This window comes from Tamandua tetradactyla, chromosome 25, assembly GCF_023851605.1.
Source record: "Tamandua tetradactyla isolate mTamTet1 chromosome 25, mTamTet1.pri, whole genome shotgun sequence".
Lineage (NCBI taxonomy): Eukaryota > Metazoa > Chordata > Mammalia > Pilosa > Myrmecophagidae > Tamandua > Tamandua tetradactyla.
This window is the reverse complement of record NC_135351.1, coordinates 42471108-42491362: the sequence shown is the minus strand read 5'-3', so window position 1 is coordinate 42491362 and position 20255 is coordinate 42471108. Positions and strand designations below refer to the sequence as shown.

The 20255-nt window shown below is 45.5% G+C and overlaps 1 protein-coding gene across 5 annotated transcripts in view; it reads left to right on the top strand.

Moving 5' to 3' along the window:
* The window catches only part of HIVEP2 (HIVEP zinc finger 2), a 174770-nt gene that overhangs the window by 101673 nt on the left and 52842 nt on the right, over positions 1 to 20255 (top strand). Inside the window, exon 3 of one of the 5 annotated variants that reach the window (XM_077143348.1) lies at positions 5673 to 5813. The exons of the other annotated variants lie outside the window; for them this stretch is intronic. The gene's annotated coding sequence lies outside the window, so the exon portion shown is untranslated. The remainder of the gene's footprint in view (positions 1 to 5672; positions 5814 to 20255) is intronic. 5 annotated transcript variants of the gene reach the window in all.

Below are 20255 nucleotides of genomic sequence, written 5' to 3'. Positions count from 1 at the left end.
TTCAATTCTCCACCTTTAATACCATTTTGAATCCAACCAACATTAATGGAAAGTCAGCCATGAGAAAAATGTGGGGCTTGGTGCCGAGAAAAGCAAGCAGGGTCTTGTCCTCAGGTAGCAGAGCATTTAGTTGGTGATAAAATATGTATATATGTATATTTATGCACCCAGTAAACTGAAATCCAAAGGAGACCCTGCTTGGAGCTATAAGGAAGGACAGAAAGATCACAGAAGCGTGGGGAGAAGCAGCAGTTCTGACTCTGGGCTCAAAGATCAGAGAGAAGATTCCAGAGGATTCTAGCCATTGGAATTATGGCTGGAAAACCAGGGCAGGCACATGCCAGAGCAGCCAAGGGGCCAGGGCTGTGTGGGGAGGAGCTCTGCTTGCTGAGTGCCTGCTCGAGGTCAGATCCTGAATTTAAGGAAGAGAGGTCAACGTGTACAATTCCAGAGTCATCCCACTGATGTGATCTAAGAAACAGCCAAAGGACTCGGCAGTTAAGGATCCCGGGTGGCTTTGGAAGAGATTTCAGTCTTGAAGAGCTGTGCTGCAATGGAAAAGGCAATGGCAGAGCTGGTGCTGGGATGGCGAGGGGTGAAGGGCAGATCTTAGCACCCCGCTGCTCTTCGAGGCATGTCTTGAGAACATGTGAGTCCAGAGAGAAGTCTTTGCATACCTAAAAGTAGCATAGACATGCTGGACTCTGGGATCATTCTATCACGAGTAAAAGCTCTCAGCACTAAGGGCCAGCTTCCCTCCTCCTCGCTGCTTTCTCTTTCCGCCTTCCTCCCCCTTCCCTCTGGGCTGCAGGCCGATAAGGGCCAGTGCCTTTGCCCCACCCTGGGCTCAGGGTCAGGGAAGTCCTGGGACTCTCCTTGGCTTTTGTCCCACATCAGGAAGGAGATTTCCAAGGAGAACAATACAAGGAAGGGAGAGCACACGGGCGCGCGCACACACCACTCCTTTTCCTGTCCTCAAGGATATTGTTGGGCCAATAAACAGACAAACACTCACGCCTGTCCAGGCCTTGGGTCACAGCAGCCCTGAGGACACGTAGAGCAGGGGGCCCTATGTGGCAGGACGTTTAACGTTGGGGATGGTGGTAGGGCTTGAGAAAAACTCAGATATTGCTTTCTCGTGAATAGCAAATTACTATAGAAATACAAAGGGCAAAATTTATATCATGATTATGTTCAGTTGAGCATGATTATGCTGTGTTGTTTGTTCTGTTTTTATTACAGCAAATCAGGCACAAGACAAGGACAGTCACAGAGGTACCCATGGTATTAGAAAGGGATACTTTAAATTTTATCAGACCGGGTGCATGGGTGTTTCAGTGGTTAGAATGCCTGCCTTTCATGCGGGAGACCCGGGTTCAATGCCCAGACCGTGCACTCCCCCCCCACCAAAAAAAAAAAGGAATTGAATAAATTATATCAGACCATCCTGGGATGCTCACAAAAAGGAATAAAAAGGAGAAGTTAAAGGGGCGGTAGAACAGAGGTGGAAGCCTTTGCCTTCACAATTGCACAATAGTACATGATCGTTGTCAAAGTGAGGGTTCACAATCATTCATTCTCTCGTTCATTCATTCACTTGATCACGCAGTCAGCAAACATTTATTGAGTTCCTACTGTTTCCCAGGCTGGAGGCTGAGAAATATAACTCAATAGAGAAAACACATGCAAAATGGGAAATTAAAATACAGCCCTCATATAGGAAACTCGCCAGCACAAGTAAGTTGACCGTGTTTTCATGTAGACAGATCGTTTAAGAGTGCAGTGATGAGATGAGTGTCCTGTGTTGGCGTTCTGATTCTCCTGAAGCTATTCCGTGCCATCTTGAGCCCAGCGCGTGTGCCCCTGCTGAGAGTATGTGGCTTGGATGGCAGGAGTGGGGCTTCTCGGAGCGTCTGAAGACATTGCCCTGCCTCTTTCTCAGGCTTTACCTCTGGCAGGATTGGTTCTGCACTCCCTTCCCTTGAGAATTGAATTGGCAAGATGCTTTATCAGGTGACTTTTCCTTGTCTTATCAGAAGCCCCGAGATAGAGAGGATCAGTGAGTTTGTTTGAGGACAGTAAATATTCTCAGGCAGCTCCCCAGAGGTCCCCCCCTCTAGTTTTGGAAGCTCTGCCAAAATCTTTTCAGCCAGTGATGCAGCTGGGAGGTGGGAAGCTCCCTGGGCCTGGAAGGCTGAAACCTGTCTCTCAGGACACAGTCAACCTGAGGCTGGAGGTGTGTTCTTTGCCTCTCTTTTCTTTTTTTTTAATTTTTCCCTCCTTGTCTCCTTTTTATCATTTTCTACTTTTCTTCCAACCGCCAGCTGTGGCTGGCAGGTCTGTGTCTTGCAAGATTCATCCTATTTTTACTCTGGCTTGGTTATGTTGTCTGAGAAAACAAGGCTCTGACTTTCCCCCTAGTTGCTGTATATGTTCCTGGGAATCTGATGTGCTGCCATGCTTGCTTGCATTTTAAATGGTCAAAGTTTTAAGTTGAGCAAAAAAACCTGTGGGGGCTTTGTCATACATCTCTTATTTAGCCTCTTTTTAGGAGAAGAGGACCCCCAACTGGTCTGATGGATGCATCTAATTCATTCATTCATTCATTCAAGATAGGGATGGAAGGATGTGGGCCAATGGTTTATAATTTTCATTCTTTCATATAAACGTACAGTAAATTAAATGGTTTTAACTGGAAATGTGGCATTAACGGGGGCACCAAGCAGCATATGCAAACTTAAGGTTGCTGTAGGTGGATGGAATATTGCTAGCTGATCAGAAAATATGTAGTGGCATCATATTTATAATTAGTTCAAGATTAAATTCCCTTTGATCATTTATAGGTCAAAGGGCTGTTGTCTTTTCAAAATATCCTGAACTCTATATGGGTTGAAACCTGGGTGTTGGGAGTATTTACTGGTTGGCAGGAACAAAACTCGAAATACTTTGGTGTGTCATCAACAACTTTTCTACTAATTAAAGTAAAAATGGAGCTATTCAGAATCCTCATATAAACTTTTGTTCTTAAACTATTCAAAAATATGTATTTTGGAAAGTTCTTATAAATTAAGAATTATGTAATAAGGCACTTTTGATTGTAAAGAGCAGACTTCTAGATTGTGAAAAAGGGTTTCTAAATCAGATCTCTATCATTGTATTTTGCGAACAGTGTGGTTGTCTGGTGCAGCATGTGGGAAACAAGAGATGTTTGTTCACTTAGAATATAGCGGCGAACTATTGGATTGAGACTAATTAATTATTTAGTTGAAGATATTTATTGCTACATTTTACATTTTTAATTTCTAGAATTATAATCATGTATCATTTTAATTTTATATGCACCTTGTTTTGCATGCATATGTTTGGTGCATTTTGGAGATCTGAAGAAAAATTTAAATCAAAATAAATGAATTCCATTTTAAGTGAATATTCTTCAGCACAGACACAATTAGTTAACATTTTCCAGAGAACACACCTTTAAATTGTCTTCCTTATGTCATGATTACTCAAATCCTTTCTTAGATTAAGTTTAGAAACATTCTGTTTAATTTCTGTAATATCTATTACAATTAGATGTGTTTGAGTTTGTACATTCAGTAATAATATATAAAATGACTTACCAAAAGGAATACTCTCGATAATTTGATTTCTATGTTTTATTTTCTAACATTCTCACAACTTTAATAGCTGATATCTGAATCAAATATAATAACAATATCACATGGCAAGAAATAAACTTTATGTGAGTGGGGCAGGGATGGTCCTTTGGTTGAAATGTCAGCAACTGGATGCCTGCCGTGCATCTCACACTATAGTTTATGGGCTGCAGGGTTTTCCTGATGAACTTTATGTGCCCCATTCGAGCAGCGCCCCTGCCATAAGCGCCCCATCTGAGCGGCCCCTGCCATGTGTGCCCATCTGAGCAGCACCCTGTCTCCTGCGCCCTGTGCGCCTGGATGCTTCCTGCAGCCACCCTGCCTGCTGACATCGCCCCCCACTCGGCAGCCTGCCGCCCACCAGCCCCAGCCCCCCATGCCGTGCTGGGCTCTTTGGAGCAAAGAGGTGGAAGAGCCTTGTAGAAGTTTCACTGAGCAGCTGCGGGTGTTGGGGTGGCAGATCTTCTCACGTGGACAACAAAGACGCCCGTGGCTTTTGAAATACTTCTGCATTGTGTGTGTTGGTGATATGTGCAGCTGAGCTGGCCGTGGAAGCGACTGGACTCTGTCCCTCTCGCCCCTGGCCCTGTCCCCAGAGGCTGCTTGGGGAGGCTGCGGGTGCTGGCTCAGAAACTAGAAGTGGCAGGTGGGTTTGTCCCTTGGGTGGATCTTTCCAGGGCCAGGGGCCCCATGTGAGCAGGTGGGCCAGTGGCTCCCAGTTGGCATTCTCGCCCCCCACGGGCTCCCCGCACTGCTGCCTGTGGGTTCTGGGGACCTGTGGGGTTTGGGTAACTCATTTCCAAGTTAATGAGCCTGGAGGCAAATCCGCTTTCCCCTCTGCTTAGGAACAGCCTCACTTCCCTTTGGGAATGTGCTCTGAGGAGGGACACCATTGGATCTGGCCTGGGACATGGGGACCGTAAAAGGGTGCCTCTTTATCTGCCCGGGATCTCAGCCTCCCATGTTGGAATTCAGAAGGGCTGAGGATTGGTGTGAGAAAAACACGTAACTTTATTTCCACGAGCCCCTCATGAAATTTCACTCTCCCTCCAATCCTGAGTGCCGGCCACACATGACTGTGGACGGAGGGTCTGTGACTTTGTCCCCACTAGAAATCACAGGGTTTCCGTGTCACCCTGCCCTGTGGCTCCTGTCTGGAATTATCGCTGTACCTGTCGCTGCTTAGCAGGACGGTGAGAAATTACGATGATCAACACCAGCAATTTGCTTTGATCAGAGGTTCCCCTCGGGGCATTTTCTTTTTCTCTTTAAATGTCTCTGTCTCTCTCTCACAAAGGACTCCAGTGAAGATTAAGATGCCCTTGAATTGGGTAGGTCACATCTCCATGGAAACAACTTAATCAAAGGCCCCGCCCACAGTGGGTCTGCCCCCACAAGAGGGTTAGCAGGACTTGGCTTTTCTGGGCACATAACGGCCCCAAACCAGCACAGTCGGCTTCGCGATGACTGGCTTTCTTGTTAAGACGTGTGTCTTATGTCACCCAAAGGATGAGACACCCTAGGGGGCCACTGGCTCTATCAACTGCCAGACGGCATAAGATGGGGGGCAGGGGAAGTGCCAACCTGGATGAAATCCCAAATTTACCGCAGACGGTCACGGCATTGGAACGCGTAAGAGTTACTTCAGGTCCCAGGGCACAGTAGGAACTAAAAGCAGCGTTTTTCCTGCATGGCATGCCCCCCGTCACCACCTTGGCCCCGTGCCTCTGTGTCCTGGTTGTGGCTGGGTCTACATGGCAGGGTCCTGGGGACTGCCTTCTCTTTCCTCCAGGCCCCCCTCTCCTCCCCATGCCTGCTGTAGTGACCCTTGCCCCGGCCCCCCAACATCACCATGCTTGCTGCCCCCAGCCATCTTGGGGACCCATGTAAAGAAGAAGGGGTGTCACCCAGAGCGGGAGACCCAGTATTAATGGTGGGGCCTGATGCTGTCAGGGACCTCGGCGGGCGTTCTTAAATTAATTTAATCTTGTCATGTTGTTTCCCCCTCACTTATAGACTAACACATATCTGAAAAATCAGCAGAAAAATATGGAATTGATTGCTGACATTTGTGATTCACTTCCTAACCGCCACCTGTGTCCACTGCAGAGGGCTTGTGACAATTCTGACAGTGTCATTATCACCCCCATTGAACAGGTGAGAACACTGAGGCACAGGGAGGTCAGAGCAGTCCTCATGCATGGCCGGGATGGATGTGGGAGCAGGAGTTCTGGCTCGAGGGCTGCAAGTCCAGTGGTGGCCTCAGTGCCACCATCACTGCCCCGTCCCTGCTCCTGTTTGGTTTCGGGTTGACCCAGGAACCTCTGTGCTGGCTGAAGGAGCCTTTCCACTCTCTTGGAGCTGCTTCTGCAATCACTGTGCATCTCAGCTCAAAGTCTATTGGGATTTTATCCCTTGTTTGTCCATATTCAGACGATAGGGAGAAGGAAAGTCATGTTCATACCTTCTGGAACGTTCAGTAGTGCTGCAGAATGCCAGATTGGATTGACTCGGTCTTACTTTCCAGGATGGGATGGTGCCGTCTTCTCTGCTTTTGAAGTCTTCTCAAGTGCCCTTTATAGAAGTGATATCTGAATTCTCATGTTTTGGGGGGAAGTGTCTGTTAGTGCTTCTCTTCTTTGACACTGGTTGAGGTTTGGCCAGCTAGTAAAAAGTCTGCAAGCCTGAGTGCTGACTGAGAAGTCAGCTGCTGGGCCCTGCGTGGGACAATGCAGGGATTCTCAGGGGCTGTGTCCCGGGGACTGTGGGGTACACTTCTCCCCTGGTTTTTTGCTATGCTCGCACAGTTCAGTATTTGATAGGTTCAGGCTGCTGGTCTGGCTCAGATGACAATGGTGAGGGCAAAAGGAAATTGAAAAGAAATGGCAAAAGGAGGGCATGTGATTTTCAAATTCATGTTTGCTAAGTGGATTTTAGCTTCTATGGTTTGTGTATAAATGCCATGTTGCTAGATATGATTTGAATTCATGAATGTCTGTTTAAGCAGATATACCTTTAGTAATGGCAGGAAGTAATCTTTTCCTTTGTGGTTTTTTCAAGCATGGGGAGGTTTCCTTCAGACCAGAAAATGCTTGGACCATTGAGGATGTCAAAAGTTGATCAGGACTTTTCAGGATAAGACACACTGCCACCCATCCCAGCCACGGCAGAAAACTCCCAGGCTTTATTTTTATATATGGTCTGGTGAAGTGGGCATGGTAGGGACAATTAATCAGTCCTCTTGCAGTTGCTTCCTGACATTTCTGCAAATTGTTGTGGAAAAATTAACGATGGTTGGAGCAGTAATGGTTTCAATTGGCCAGTGGAAAGTATGACAGTGTTTCCACCGGCAATTAAGCCAGCGGCTTTCTTTCTTCTGGGGGGAAGTGGCATGATGTATGCTCTCCACAGGAAATGGAACCGGCAGCTGAGCCGGATGTGAGCAAGTTTGGGGAACACCCTGGGGGCCCCCCTGGGGCCCTGCAGGAGCTGGACTCCAGACTGGCAGTTTCCGCCGAAAGGAGTTTGCAGTGCAATACAGAGAAACCATTCCTTGAACCGAGAGCGGGAATTTTGGGATTTTATTGAACTTCCATTTCAGAAACACAAATGCACAATGACTCGGAACTTTGGGAACCAGAAAGCAGAACTTGTGACAAACAAACAGAAAGTGAAACTATCTCATTTTATTTTTCAAGCCAAAGGTAAGCTTAGCACAGACCCATTCACATCCTGTATGACCCTGTGGGATTTTCCCCAGAATTAGTGAAAAATTTTCCCATGGGGTCACACAGGATGTGAATTAAAGTAAACATGTAGCAAGCATGATGAGGAGGAAGTGAGCTTTCTAAATGTTAGCATCCTGAGTAGTTATTGGAAACATAGAAGGGTCAAGTCTATGTCTCTCTGGCAAGTTGTTACATGATTAATATAAATATATTATTATGTTCCCCTATTCTATAGGAAACATTTCTTTACAAGTGATATTAAATGTTACATCCATAATTCCCTTTTGGGAAACATACTAAAAAGCCTGGCAAAACTCTGCAGAACAGCAGTTCCTTTAGCCTCTGTGGGGTGGGAGTGGGGAATGGGGGTTAGTCTGTAGGGCTCTTAAGCTCCTGACACTTTTCCCCCCAAAAATGCGTATATTTACGGCATTTCGCATATACTTTTGAAGATTTCACAAATCTCTTAAGCAGCCTTGGGCCTCGGGGATCTTTTATAGGATGGGATTTTAAGAGCTTAAAACAGAGGGAAATTTTTTAATAGGGAGAAGACAGAAAATTATAGCAACAGCCTTTAAGTTTTAATTCATTACATGTAAAGATTTTGCAAGAGGCTCTTTGTAAGGGACATTATCTGTAGCAGTCATAATCTGGTCCCTTTTCCACTGGGTAAAACGCTTGCTTGCCCTCGGAGGGGAGCGCCTGTGTTGAGCGGAACTTGGCTGAGTTAGCAAGTGGCTCAGTGCCCCCTGTCAGTTCCACGGCGATGAAATGCAGGCAGTGGAACTAGTTGCCCAAGGCAGACCCCTTCCTTCCTCTCCTTGCTGTCCTCTGAGGTCCAGTTAAGTATCATTTTTTGGCACATCCTTTTGCAATTCCTCAAGGCAGATTTTTTTCCCCACTTGCCCCCTCCTCATTCATTCCTATGCTGCTTTGTAAATTTCTTCATTCTTAAAATTGTGTTGGCCTTTACTGCTTTCCTGTCGAGGTGTGAGCTTCGAGGGGGTTGTACCTCAGTAGAAATGTTTTTATTTATCTCTATACATGGCGTGCTCTGCTTGGTATTTAGGAGATGCAGGGGCCTTCCTGTTTAGCCAGTTAGTCTTAGGAGAAAAGAAGTGGTTTGGATTTGGGCTTGTCATTGTGTCTAGACTGTGTCTCTGTGATTTCGAGTCAGCTCGGAACGGGCTCACGATGGGTCTGTAGCCACAGCCAGCCTCGAACCCAAAGCCCCTTGCTCTCACATCGGCTATGAGGGCAGGACTTCCAAACAGGGTCACAGCGCTCTGGCCCGGGCTTCAGCCAGACTCCTTTCCACGGGCTTTGTCAGGCAGGTTCCCTCACGTTTCTACAGCGTCTACACCCAATATCTGAGTCCCGGAAAGAAACCTTAGTATGCGCCTTCGTATATGTTTTATTTTTTTTAGAATCTGAGGTGAAAGGAGAGGCTGAAGGACACGCTGATGTGCCTTTCTTTGAATTCTTTCTTAAACGTTCGGGGTCACTGATGCTGCCCCTCTCAAGTTGAATGAAAACAAGGCCTGTCCAAATAAACTTCAAGTTCAACATATCTAAACTCATGTCTTTCCCTTAAGACTCATTTCTCTTCTTCTCGTCCCATCAGAAGCTCTACCACTGTCCGTCGTCCAAGCTAGAACTCTGGGATCATCCTTTCCTTCTTGCTCACTCTAATTCCACATGTGTGCACACAGTGGATTCCCAAGTGCTGCCCATTCTTCCTAAATATCTCTTTAGTCAGCGCTTCTTCCCACCGCCTGCCCTTCTTCTGTCCGTTCCTTGTCTCATCTTCCTGAACTTCTCTTGCCTGCCGTGCTTGCCTTCCCAGGCCCCTCACCTCCAGCATGCTCCTCACATTGTGTCCGCAGCTCTGTCTCTAAAGGAGAAATCCACACAGGCCTTTCGCCAACATGGAAACCTTTGGTGGCTTTCTATTGTTTTAGGGTGAAATTCAAAATTATTGTATGCTTCAAGACATACTTTATTAACTGGACCAGTTTTTAATTTCCTCTTTTTTCTCTTATCTTGGTGCTGTTCTTCATGTAGCTTCTATTTCAGTAATCCCAACATTTATGCCCAGATTGCACCTTGTCTGCTCACGCTGCCTGCGTTTACAGTTGCTGTTTCCTCTGCCTGTAATGTCCCTTTCCAGTGCTTCCATGAGGTGAACTTTAACACATTATTTCAAGACATAAATATCACCTCCTTTGGGCAGTTTTTCTCACTCTTCCTCCACCTCCTGTTCTACTCCAAAAGTTCTGCTCTGATAGCATTTTCCCTCACTTGATCACCATACGGCATAAAAGTACCTTTAGCTGCCCAGTCCTTAGACCACTAGCTCTCGGAGGGTCATGTCTTACTTATCATTTTATTTCCCATGACCAGCATGCACAGGGTGAGTATTCAAGAAAGCAATAAAAGAAAAGATCACTAAGATAGGCTGATATATGTTCTGTTTAAAGATAATCTGAATCTATGATCAGGCAAACCCACTTAAATATCTATGGTTTATAAATTATTTAATTTAAATGAGCTAACATTATATTATTTGTCCCAACCCTGAAGAGGATCATTTCAGGAAAAATATTAGATGTGGGTATCCTCCATGCATGGAGGGCCATAAAATCTTGAGTGTGAAAGATATTTTCTGGAATTCAGAAGATTTAATAGCAGAGACTGAAAGACATGAATTCAGAAAATGGTTCAATTAGAAATTAGATCAGAAAAGCAAAGATATTAATCCTAACTTGAAAAAAAACTCCTAATGCTTTTGATTGCCTTGATATGAGAAAATTCAGGCTACAATTATTGAAAATTAGTACTCTGACTGTGGGTTTTTATTATTGCAAAAATACATATAGAGAGGGTAAAGTCACACTAGTTATTTACAACTGAAAATTTACTTGTGAATCTTTTTAGTCCTCATTTAAGTGGTTCTGTAGCAGGGTACAGTGCATAATCAATAGAAAGATTATAAAGTGAGAGCAGTCTCTATAACATCACATACTTTATGTTTGTTGTTTATAACAACATATACTTTCACGGAAATTTAAGCATTTTCTTTTCACCTTAAGTTGACCTTCAACTATAGATTGAGTCAGTTTTTCAGCCTCAGGACTACCAACTCACTTCTGGAATTGTGGGTTTTGAGTAGAGCTAAATATTTTGTCTCTCTGTTTCATTTTGGATGGTTTCTGTTGTTGTATCTTCCGGTTCACTAATCTTTTCTTCTATGATATCTCATCTGCTCTCCAGTGCATTTTTCACCTCATATTTTGAGGTTTTCATCTATAGAAGTTCCCTTTGGGTCTTTTTTCTCATATCTTCCACATTGCTATAATTCAGCATGTTTATTCTTTACTTTCATTTCTTAAATACTTAAATAAACCATAAATATATGGTTAAAATAACTTTTAAAGCTCTTTTTCTACTAATTCTACTGTATGTGTCATTTCTGAGTCAGTTTCAATGGATTACTTTTTCTTTTTATTCTGAGTTGTATTTTTCTGCTTCTTTGTATTCCTGGTAATTTTGTATTGGATATCGATTTTTTTCTGGTTGTGCTAGGACCTTTTATATTCCTAAAACTAGTCTTGAGCTTTATCATAGTACATAGGTAAGATTTTGTAAACAGTTTGATCTTTTGGATCTTGCTTTGAGCTTTATTGGGGGGGGGGGGCAGGGCAGTGTTTATTCTAGGGTGAATTTTTCCCCACCACTGAGGCCCTTCAAAATTCTCTAACCCATATCCATAAGCCATGAGCTTCTCCACTTTGGCAGTTAGGGACGGGGCTCTTTGTGGCCCTGTGTGAGCTCCAGACACTATTCCTGCTGGAACTTTCAGGGCATTCTACCCCTGGCCAGGGTTTTTTTTCCTCAACTGCATATGCTGATTGATCTCCAACTGAATACTTGATCTGCAGCTCTCCAGAGTTTTCTATGTGCAAGACTTTGCCCTGTGATCTCTAGCATCCCAGGACTTCTCTCTCCCTGTCCCCAATACAAGGAGCTCAGCAGTCTCTGCCTCAGTTTCTCTTCTTCTCCACAGCCTAGAGACCCTCTAGAGTAAGCTTGGGCCATCATGGACTCGCCTTATTTGTTACCCTTCTCTTTGTTGGCAGGTGTCTCATATATCACCCACCTTTTATTTTTTGAATGCTGGTATGGAGAGAGGTCACGTTGCATTCTTTTTCCACATGAGTATCCCATTATTACAGCATCACTTGTTGAATTTTTTTTGTTTGTTTTTTCTTGCTTTGTTTGCTTGTTTGTTTGCTTTTTGGGAAGTACATGGGCCAGGAATCGAGTCCGGGCCTCCCACATGGCAGGTGAGAATTCTACCACTGAGCCACCTTTGCACCCGCCATGTCACCCACTTTTAAGTTGCTTGGGGTCAGGAGGATAAATTTGCTTCTTGTTACTCTGTGTTGATATGAGGTAAAGTCAGGGCCAACTATCCTGGTATTTGTGTACTCATCTATTTAATGCTTACCTCTATTGCTGTTAGAATAATGTTTAAATAAAGGGTTTAACTTAATGTACACATTTAGCATAAGGAGTTAGGTCTATGAAATCTGTGCCAAGAGAATGGGTTGGAGGATATTTTCATATCATGACACAAAGACTTGTGAGCTCTGCCCTTTCTAAATACTTTTATTTTTATTTGTATTTTTTATTGTTTTTGGAGGAATGAAAATGTTCAAAAGTTGATGGTGATGAGGAATGCAAAATTTGTCCATTTTAAAATTCTTAAACTAAAAATTGTATCATTTCAATTCCTTTGTGAATTTGAGAGAGACTTCAAAATGATGGTTCTGTCTTCTGTTTTTGTGCCATCTGATGATCTAAAAGCAGCCTCAAGGTGTGGTGGGGAGGAGGGGAAAGACTTGTGACATGCATGGAATTTTAGCCATTGCACAGAGTGATACGGTTCAGAACATTTAACTAGGTGATTTGGACAAATCCACCTACTGACCCTTCTTTGTAAGAAGCTGGGTTTCTTAAAGTGATTCTAAGTGATGATTTTGCTTTCGCTAACCTCTCTGCATCCACAGTGGAAGAGTGTTTGCATGTGTTGCATTTTTAATGATGCATTTTACAGAGTGACTCTGTGGTTCTTCTATGATCGGATGCTGTCAGATCTCTCTCTCACATACACACATACACTCACTCACTCACACACTCCTCAGGAAGGCATAGCTCTCTTCCAGAGAACTTCCTCGTCTACTCCTCTTTCAGTGTGATGGCATTTGCTTACCCAGCCAGCTGGACACTGGCGTCTTTGGTTTGAAGCCTGTGTGAGAAACGCATTTCCACATTGGTTTCTCCCAGTATGGCATGCGTACGTCTTACCTACATTTTTAATGCTTGGGAGGCTTGGAGACTGATGAAGAATTCCTGACATAGAGTGCTCTTATCGATCTACCTTTAAATATTTAATGTTGAGAAAACTTCCTTTTTCCTCCCCACGGATATATATTTTTCAAGTCTCCAAGGAAAACGATGCAGCAGAAATCTGACTGTAGGTGGACCAGACAATCTAACCTCCCCTGCCATACTCTGCATGTTTTCTGCACACTCAATATGTGCCCTGAGTATGGGGTGGAGAGTCCCACTGGAAGTATGACAAATAATTTACAGCCCACAGATTTGGACTATAACTGTATGGAGGATTGAAGTAACTTTTTTTTTTTTATTAATTAAAAAAAATTAACTAACACAACATTAGAAATCAATCCATTCTACATATGCAATCGGTAATTCTTAATATCATCACATAGGTGTATGGTCATCATTTCTCAGTACATATGCATCGATTTAGAGAAAGAAATAGCACGACAACAGAAAAAGAAATAAAGTGATAACACAGAGAAAACACAAATAAAACTAAAAAGTACAAAAATATATAAGAGAAAGAAAAAAAAACAAAAAAAAACTATAGATCAGATGCAACTTCATTCAGCGTTCCAACATAATTACATTACAGTTAGGCAGTATTGTGCTGACCATTTTTTTTTTTTTTTAGACCTCATACCATTCTACATATGCAATCAGTAATTCTTAACATCATCACATAGATGCATGATCATCGTTTCTTAGTACATTTGCATCGGTTTAGAAGAACTAGCAGTATAACAGAAAAAAATATAGAATGTTAATATAGAAAAAAAAATAAAAGTAATAATAATAAGAACAAAACAAACAAAACAAAACAAAACAAGAACCTATCGCTCAGATGCAGCTTCGTTCAGTATTTTAACATGATTACTTTACAATTAGGTATTATTGTGCTGTCCATTTTTGAGTTTTTGTATCTAGTCCTAATGCACAGTCTGTATTCCATCAGCTCCAATTACCCATTATCTTACCCTGTTTCTAACTCCCGCTGAACTCTGTTACCAATGACATATTCCAAGTTTATTGAAGTAACTTTTGAAGTTTGATTTTTAAAAAGTCACAACTACTAAAAAAAGGTTTGCATACACTCATTGAAAAAATATGTATCAACGTACAGTTTTTTTTTAATGCAAGTCTATTGAGATAGATTCACACACCAGATAATCATGCAAAGTGTTCAATCAGTGATTTGCAATGTCATCATATAGTTTTGCATTCATCATCATAATAGATTTTTGAACATTTTCATTCGTCCAAAAACAATAAGAAAGGAATAAAAATAAAAGTAAAAAATAACACTCCAAACTTCCCATCCCTCCATCACCCATTACTTTTTTTATTTTTTTGTCTTTATTTTCTTACTCATCTGTCCATACCCTGGATGAAGGATATGTCAGCCAAGCTTTCACAATCTCACTCAACGTTGACTTTTACCTGTCCTCCTGGTACAGTAATTATAGCTGTGGTCATGCACTGAGCTCTAACCACGTGTCAGGAATCCCTGAGGTGCCTTATTTACACACATCTGGCCCTCACATCTCCTATAGTGTGGGCTCTGTGATCCCCAGGGGAGAGGGGCATCGATCGGTACAGGAACAGGACATGATTTGTCCCAGATCAAACCCCTAGTAGGAGACAGAGCTGGTGGTCAAAACTGGGCAGTCTAAAGTCTGGGCTGTTTCTGCTACCCATAGAGATCCAGTGGCGTTGTCTTGGGTTGGGTAACGATGGTGATTGTACTCAGCGGATAAGAGTTTGTAATGTTAGCTAAAACTACTAAAGTAAAATGCTTACTAGGAAACATTTATTAAGAGGCTGCCCTGTGCCACAGGCTGTCACACAGGGATACAGAGATGGGCCAAGCCCCTTCCTCTGCTCTGGAGGGGGACAGGAGGGTGGCCACGTGATGAGCTCTGCTCAGAAGAAGGATGGGTCCAGTGCCCAGCGAGCCGACAGTCCTGTGGGGAGAGGTGGGGGAAGTGTTCTCAGAGGCATCTAGGAACAGGTGACACTGAAATCGGGTCCTCACGGAGGAATAGAGGGGACAGAAGTTAACTTCAGACAAGAGACTTAAACTTTGTCTAAAATAGTAAAAGCTGATCCAGGCCCACCAACCTTCCATTCAGATCTGGTCTCCATCCCTTGCATGTATTAATTTAGATATAATGCACATTTAATGCCTACTGCCATGTATACATACTGATATATTTCTGATATCTTCTGTACTTTATAAGAGATGTACTGGTGTGGCATAAAAAGATGGATATAGTTTGGCTTTAAAGAGCCTTGTGTTTTACAGAGAAGAAAAGGCTGTGTTCTGATGTTGATGAAAGAAGGAAATACGCAGTGAGCTTCATAAGAGGAACAGTCGTGTGCTATGGCACAGTGATGTAGATCGACCATACCAGCTGGGAGATTCATGATGAGATCCATCCACACGTCCATCCACTCATCCAGCTACACATCCATGTATCTGCACATTTGTGCACCTGCTCAGCCATCACTCACCCATATATCCACCTATTCATCCATCACTCACCCATCCATCCACGCTTGTATCCATCACCCACCCAATCAACCTTCCATCCAGTGTCCACCCATCCATGCACCCATCCATCCATCCACCCTCCATCTCACATCCATCCGTCCATCCATCCATCCATCTCACATCCATCCGTCCATCCATCCATCCATCTCACATCCATCCATCCACCCTCCATCTCACATCCATCCGTCCATCCATCCATCCATCTTTCTATTCGTCCTTCCAATCATCCAACAGTTATATTCAGAGCGCTTATGATGTACCAGGCTCCAAGGAGAGCTGGCATATGTGCTGGCTTTGATGTCTTTATAGGTTCTGTGGATCATGATGGAGGTGACCAGGAAGTTCTGCCAAGCAGAGGCCACAGCCTCAGTAAAAGCATGAAGATGGAAAATGTTGGGCATGCTTGAGAATAATGATAAATCCATCATTTCTGTAGCCTAGCTTATTGGTTTAGAGGTAGTGGAAGATAAGATTGGACAGGCAGATAAGGACCAGATTTTGGTGCCTCTGGAGCTTGGAACTTGGCAGGAGATTGAAGTCACTGTTTTTGAGTAGGAAAACAAGATCAGAAGTACTGCTTTAGGAAGCTTCATCTGTCCACTGTTGCGTGTGGTTCAAGCTGATGAGGGCGGATCCTGGAGGAAAGGAAGCTCCCTGGGGCTGGCTTCGATGGCCCCAGTCTGCTTGCTGAAGGCTTGACCCTGTGGACTTTTGAACCCTTTGCTCTGGATGGTGGCATTCCTGCAGCCAGTGGGCTACTGAGCCTCGTGCAGTGCCTCTCTCCTCCAGTCCTGCAAAGGCTGCGCCTTCTGGAATAGTTTAGATTCATTTAAATTAGGTGGCTGTGGTGCCACCCTATTCAGTTCACATATTTGCGCAGAAGGTGTTATTGTTTATCACAGATATTCTTTGTGGTGTCCGGGATACTGGTTATTAGAACCTGGATATCTGGCCATTGATCTGAAATGTTGCCCTCATTATAAAATTGTTTCTGAGGGAGAATAGGATTTGATTTACATCATTTCAACTTCCAGTGACTTTTTCAGGAATGCATCCAGCCACGAGCTGGCAGGCTGCCTGTGTTCAGATGAAGCGTCCGTCTGCTTGTCCTGCCGCGCGCTCCCTCCGCCCGCGCTCCGTGGAATGCTCTGTCTATAAGGCATCCTGCTCGGGACGCACTGCTGAGACTCGGAGCAAACTCAGCACAGAGTGCGGTCAAGGCATGCAGACTGAGTTGTGCATTTGTTTGCATTAAACATGAAAGGAGAGGTGGCGTCAGTGGACCTTTCCAACCTTGTATTTCCTATTTCCTCTGCACAGAACTACAAATCACAAGTCCCACGGACTCCTCCTTGCCCTCCACTCACTCTGTCTCCAGGCTGTTGGCCTATTGTTCCACCTTCTTGGGTTGCTTCCCCATGACTCTCTGTCTTTTGAAATCTTTGTCACTCTTCAAGATCCATATCTACTGTCAGTACCCTCCATTCAGCCATCCTTATCACTCCAACCAGAAATACGTTTTTCCTCCCCTGAATTATTCTGGCAGCCCTCGTCATGGACTGAGAGTGGAGGCACCAAAGTAGAATGGACCTGGTTCCAGGGCCGGCCCCTGTGTGACCCCAACCCTGTAAACGCTTCTACTCAAGGGCACAGCACCCTGTTGTGTTGATGGTTATAGGAAGCAATGTGTCCAAAGAGCTTAACAGACATTACCAGCACCCTCGCTGGTGTGTGTTCAGAAAGCGTTAGCTATTTCTACATCTTTCTTCTCTGCGACGGGTAAGTTCATAATAATAATAATAGTAATGATAATCATAATCATAATAGTGCTGTGTCTTTTTCATCTTGTGACCTGCTCCCCAAAGCCCATTAAAAGAGCCACCATTCCCATGATGAATGTTCCATAAATATCTTTGAGGAAATAATTAATGATTTTTTAATTGGAGAATTCACTCCCCAAATATGATTTATGAAAAGAGTGGCCTTATGTTCTGTTGTTTTTTTTTCTTCCCCCAGGAACAATCCTGGTATTAAATTCACACAAATGTCATGGCTGGGATAAAAATTTTTTATGGACACCATATTTAGGGAATATTCGCAATTCTGAATTACCCATGGTACTTTTCCCCGAGAGATGGTTTACATTATTATTCTTCGTTTTGAGTTAATGTTTTGTCTTAAAGGAGATGGTCAGCTCACTGAGAATGAGGACTGTCTCATATCTTATTTCTCCAAACTCTTGCATTGGAAGGACTGACGGTGCAGTGGGACGTGGGCTTCTGGGGAGAGTGGTGCACCCAGCAGGTGCCAAAGATCCCTGCTCCAGGTGCTGCTTTCTGTGAGGGGTGGTCAGTGTGCGCACGTGCTGAGCTGTGAGTGGGCCGAGAAGAGTGCCGTGGCCTGGCTGGAGGGCTTTGGGCGGTGCCCCCCCTGCCTGCCGCCCTGCTGTGAACCTAGCCCCGAGCCTGGTGTCTGGCACGCGCAGGTGCTTGATGAGCATTGGGTAAGCAGTCACCTGTGTCGAGTGTCCTTGCCTCACAGGTCCGAGGGTCCTGGGCCTTGGGTGCTTTGCAGAGAGCTTACTAAACCGCACGTTGCATTAGTTTCCTAGGGCCGCTGGAGAAAAGTCCCACAGTCTGGGGCTCCCAGGACCCAGGTCTCGAATGTGGGAGGGGAGGGATCACGACACCGTTCTCCCCCCCTGATTTCCACCTACCAAGGACACAGGAACCCACTGAGGGCATTTCAGTGGGAGGCTATGCCCTTGAGTTCAGGAGGGGCTGCTTCCCTTTGTATCTGGGATGACCTTGTGTGAATGTGTGTACATGCGTGAGCTTGTGCGTGCGTGTGTGTGTCTGTGTGCACATATGCATATCTGTGCATGGGTCTAGGTTTTGGGCCTCTGTGCTGGTTCCAGCTGTGAAAGCCCCGGAGCAGCTGCCCTAAGCGTCTGTGTCCCTGTGGCGTGGGTGACCCCTTGCACTCGCTTCTTCAACCAATTACATGCCATGCCCGTACAGCTGTAATGATTTCACTGGCATCTGCAAAACTGATGTCATTTCTCTTTTAAAATATATTCAGGCAAATGGCAGAAATAACCCCATTTTGAGGGCTTGTGTGGTGAAGTCACTCACAGTGAGTGCAGCGGCGCCGGGGCTGGAGCCTGTTGGGGTGGGGGTGGGGGCGGCCAAGCTGAGCTCACCTTCACACCTGATGGATTTCATTTAGCAAGAACTCAACAACTTGTCATCTCCACCTGGCCCTGCGTAAAAGCTTAAAGAGTGCTTTGCATACTGCAGAGCTTGAGAGGATGTAGGATGCCTTAAAAAGCTGCACATTCATTCTTGGGCTACTTAGCAACTTTATTTAAAACAAAAATTTTAAAATGGCTTTTGCATTTGTGAGTGTGATCAGTTTTCTACTGTTACCTAAGCACCAAACTCAGAGTTTTTGATGCAAGGTCCAGCTTTGCTGTGGAAACCTGATGGGATTTTACCTCCGAGAGCTATGAAAGGCTCACCCCACACTAACCCCCAGGCTGACCCCCATGTGGATGCCCCACACCGATTCTCCACCTTTACTACCACACTGACCCCCGCACTGGACCCCACGTTCACCACCCTGCTGACCTTCCACCTTTACCCCCGAGGTGACCCTCTGCTTTTACCCTTGCACTGACCCCCATGCTGACCCTCCACCTTTACCCCTGCACTGACCCCCATGCTGACCCTCCACCTTTACCCCGGCACTGACCCTCATTCTGACCCTCCACCTTTACCCCTGTGCTGACCCTACGCTGACCCTCCACCTTTACCCCTGCACTGACCCCCATGCTGGCCCTCCACCTTTACTGCTGCACTGACCCCTGCACTGACCCCCACACTGACCTGCTGGACCATGGTGGCTGCCTGTCCCTGGGGACACAGCGAGGACTGGGGCCCTGGGTGTAAGGGCTGCCCTCAGGTCTCGGTGTGGTCGGAATGCACCAGCTGAGTCCCGATCGGTCAGCGCCCCAAGCTGCGAGGCCATGGCGGGGACATCCGTGACTGTGACAGAGAAGGGCAGAGAGTTCATGCATGCACTGCAGGTGACCCCGGAGCCTGTCAGGGGTCCTGGACTCATACTCTCCTCACGGTAGGGTTCCCTCTGCGGGGGGGCTTGTCCCGGGGTCCATAAGCACGAACCCTGATGTCCTCGTGGGCTGGGGAAACACTGCATTCTCGCCGTGTCCCTGCCATCTGTGGCGGCTGGTCGCTGGCCTTCTGGAATATTCCGACTGCAGAAACGCCCTGTTTCAGCGTCGTGGTGAGAAGCCTGCAGGACAGCACACTGTCAGCCGGGCGCCTTCGCTGCCAGGGGCACCCCCACCCGCAGCTGCGCTCCCGGGGCTCCTGCCTCCTGCCTGTTTGGCGCTGCCCGCTGTGTGGCCTCTCGTTGGGGAGACCCTAGGATAGCCCCCCCCCCCCCCGATTCAGAGCAGGAAGAGGCGGACTGGCCGGCCTGGCCCCCTGCAGGCTCTGGGCAGTGGGTGTTCTCAGGCCACACGGCAGGGACACTCCAGGCAGCCGCTGGGCCGCAGCAGAGGTGCCGCTCTGTCCACTCGCCAGGCCGTGCCATCGCCCTGGAAGAAACTCAGCGCCAGACCCGAAGGCCGGCCCCAGCTGGAAGAGGGGGGCCGGTCCTTTGAATTAATTCTGCTGACATAAATACATCTCCTACATTTTAGAGCCTTCCTTTCCAAAAATCTCCCCAATTCTCCCTTTTATCCCTTTGCCTACCCCGTCCCTTGGACTGTTCAAAGAAAGCCATTTCTAAGATTTTATCTTCTGGTTTTAAATTGACATGTCTCTCAACAAATTTAAAGCTTTCTCATCAAATAGATACTCATCGCTGGAAGGAGTAAACATT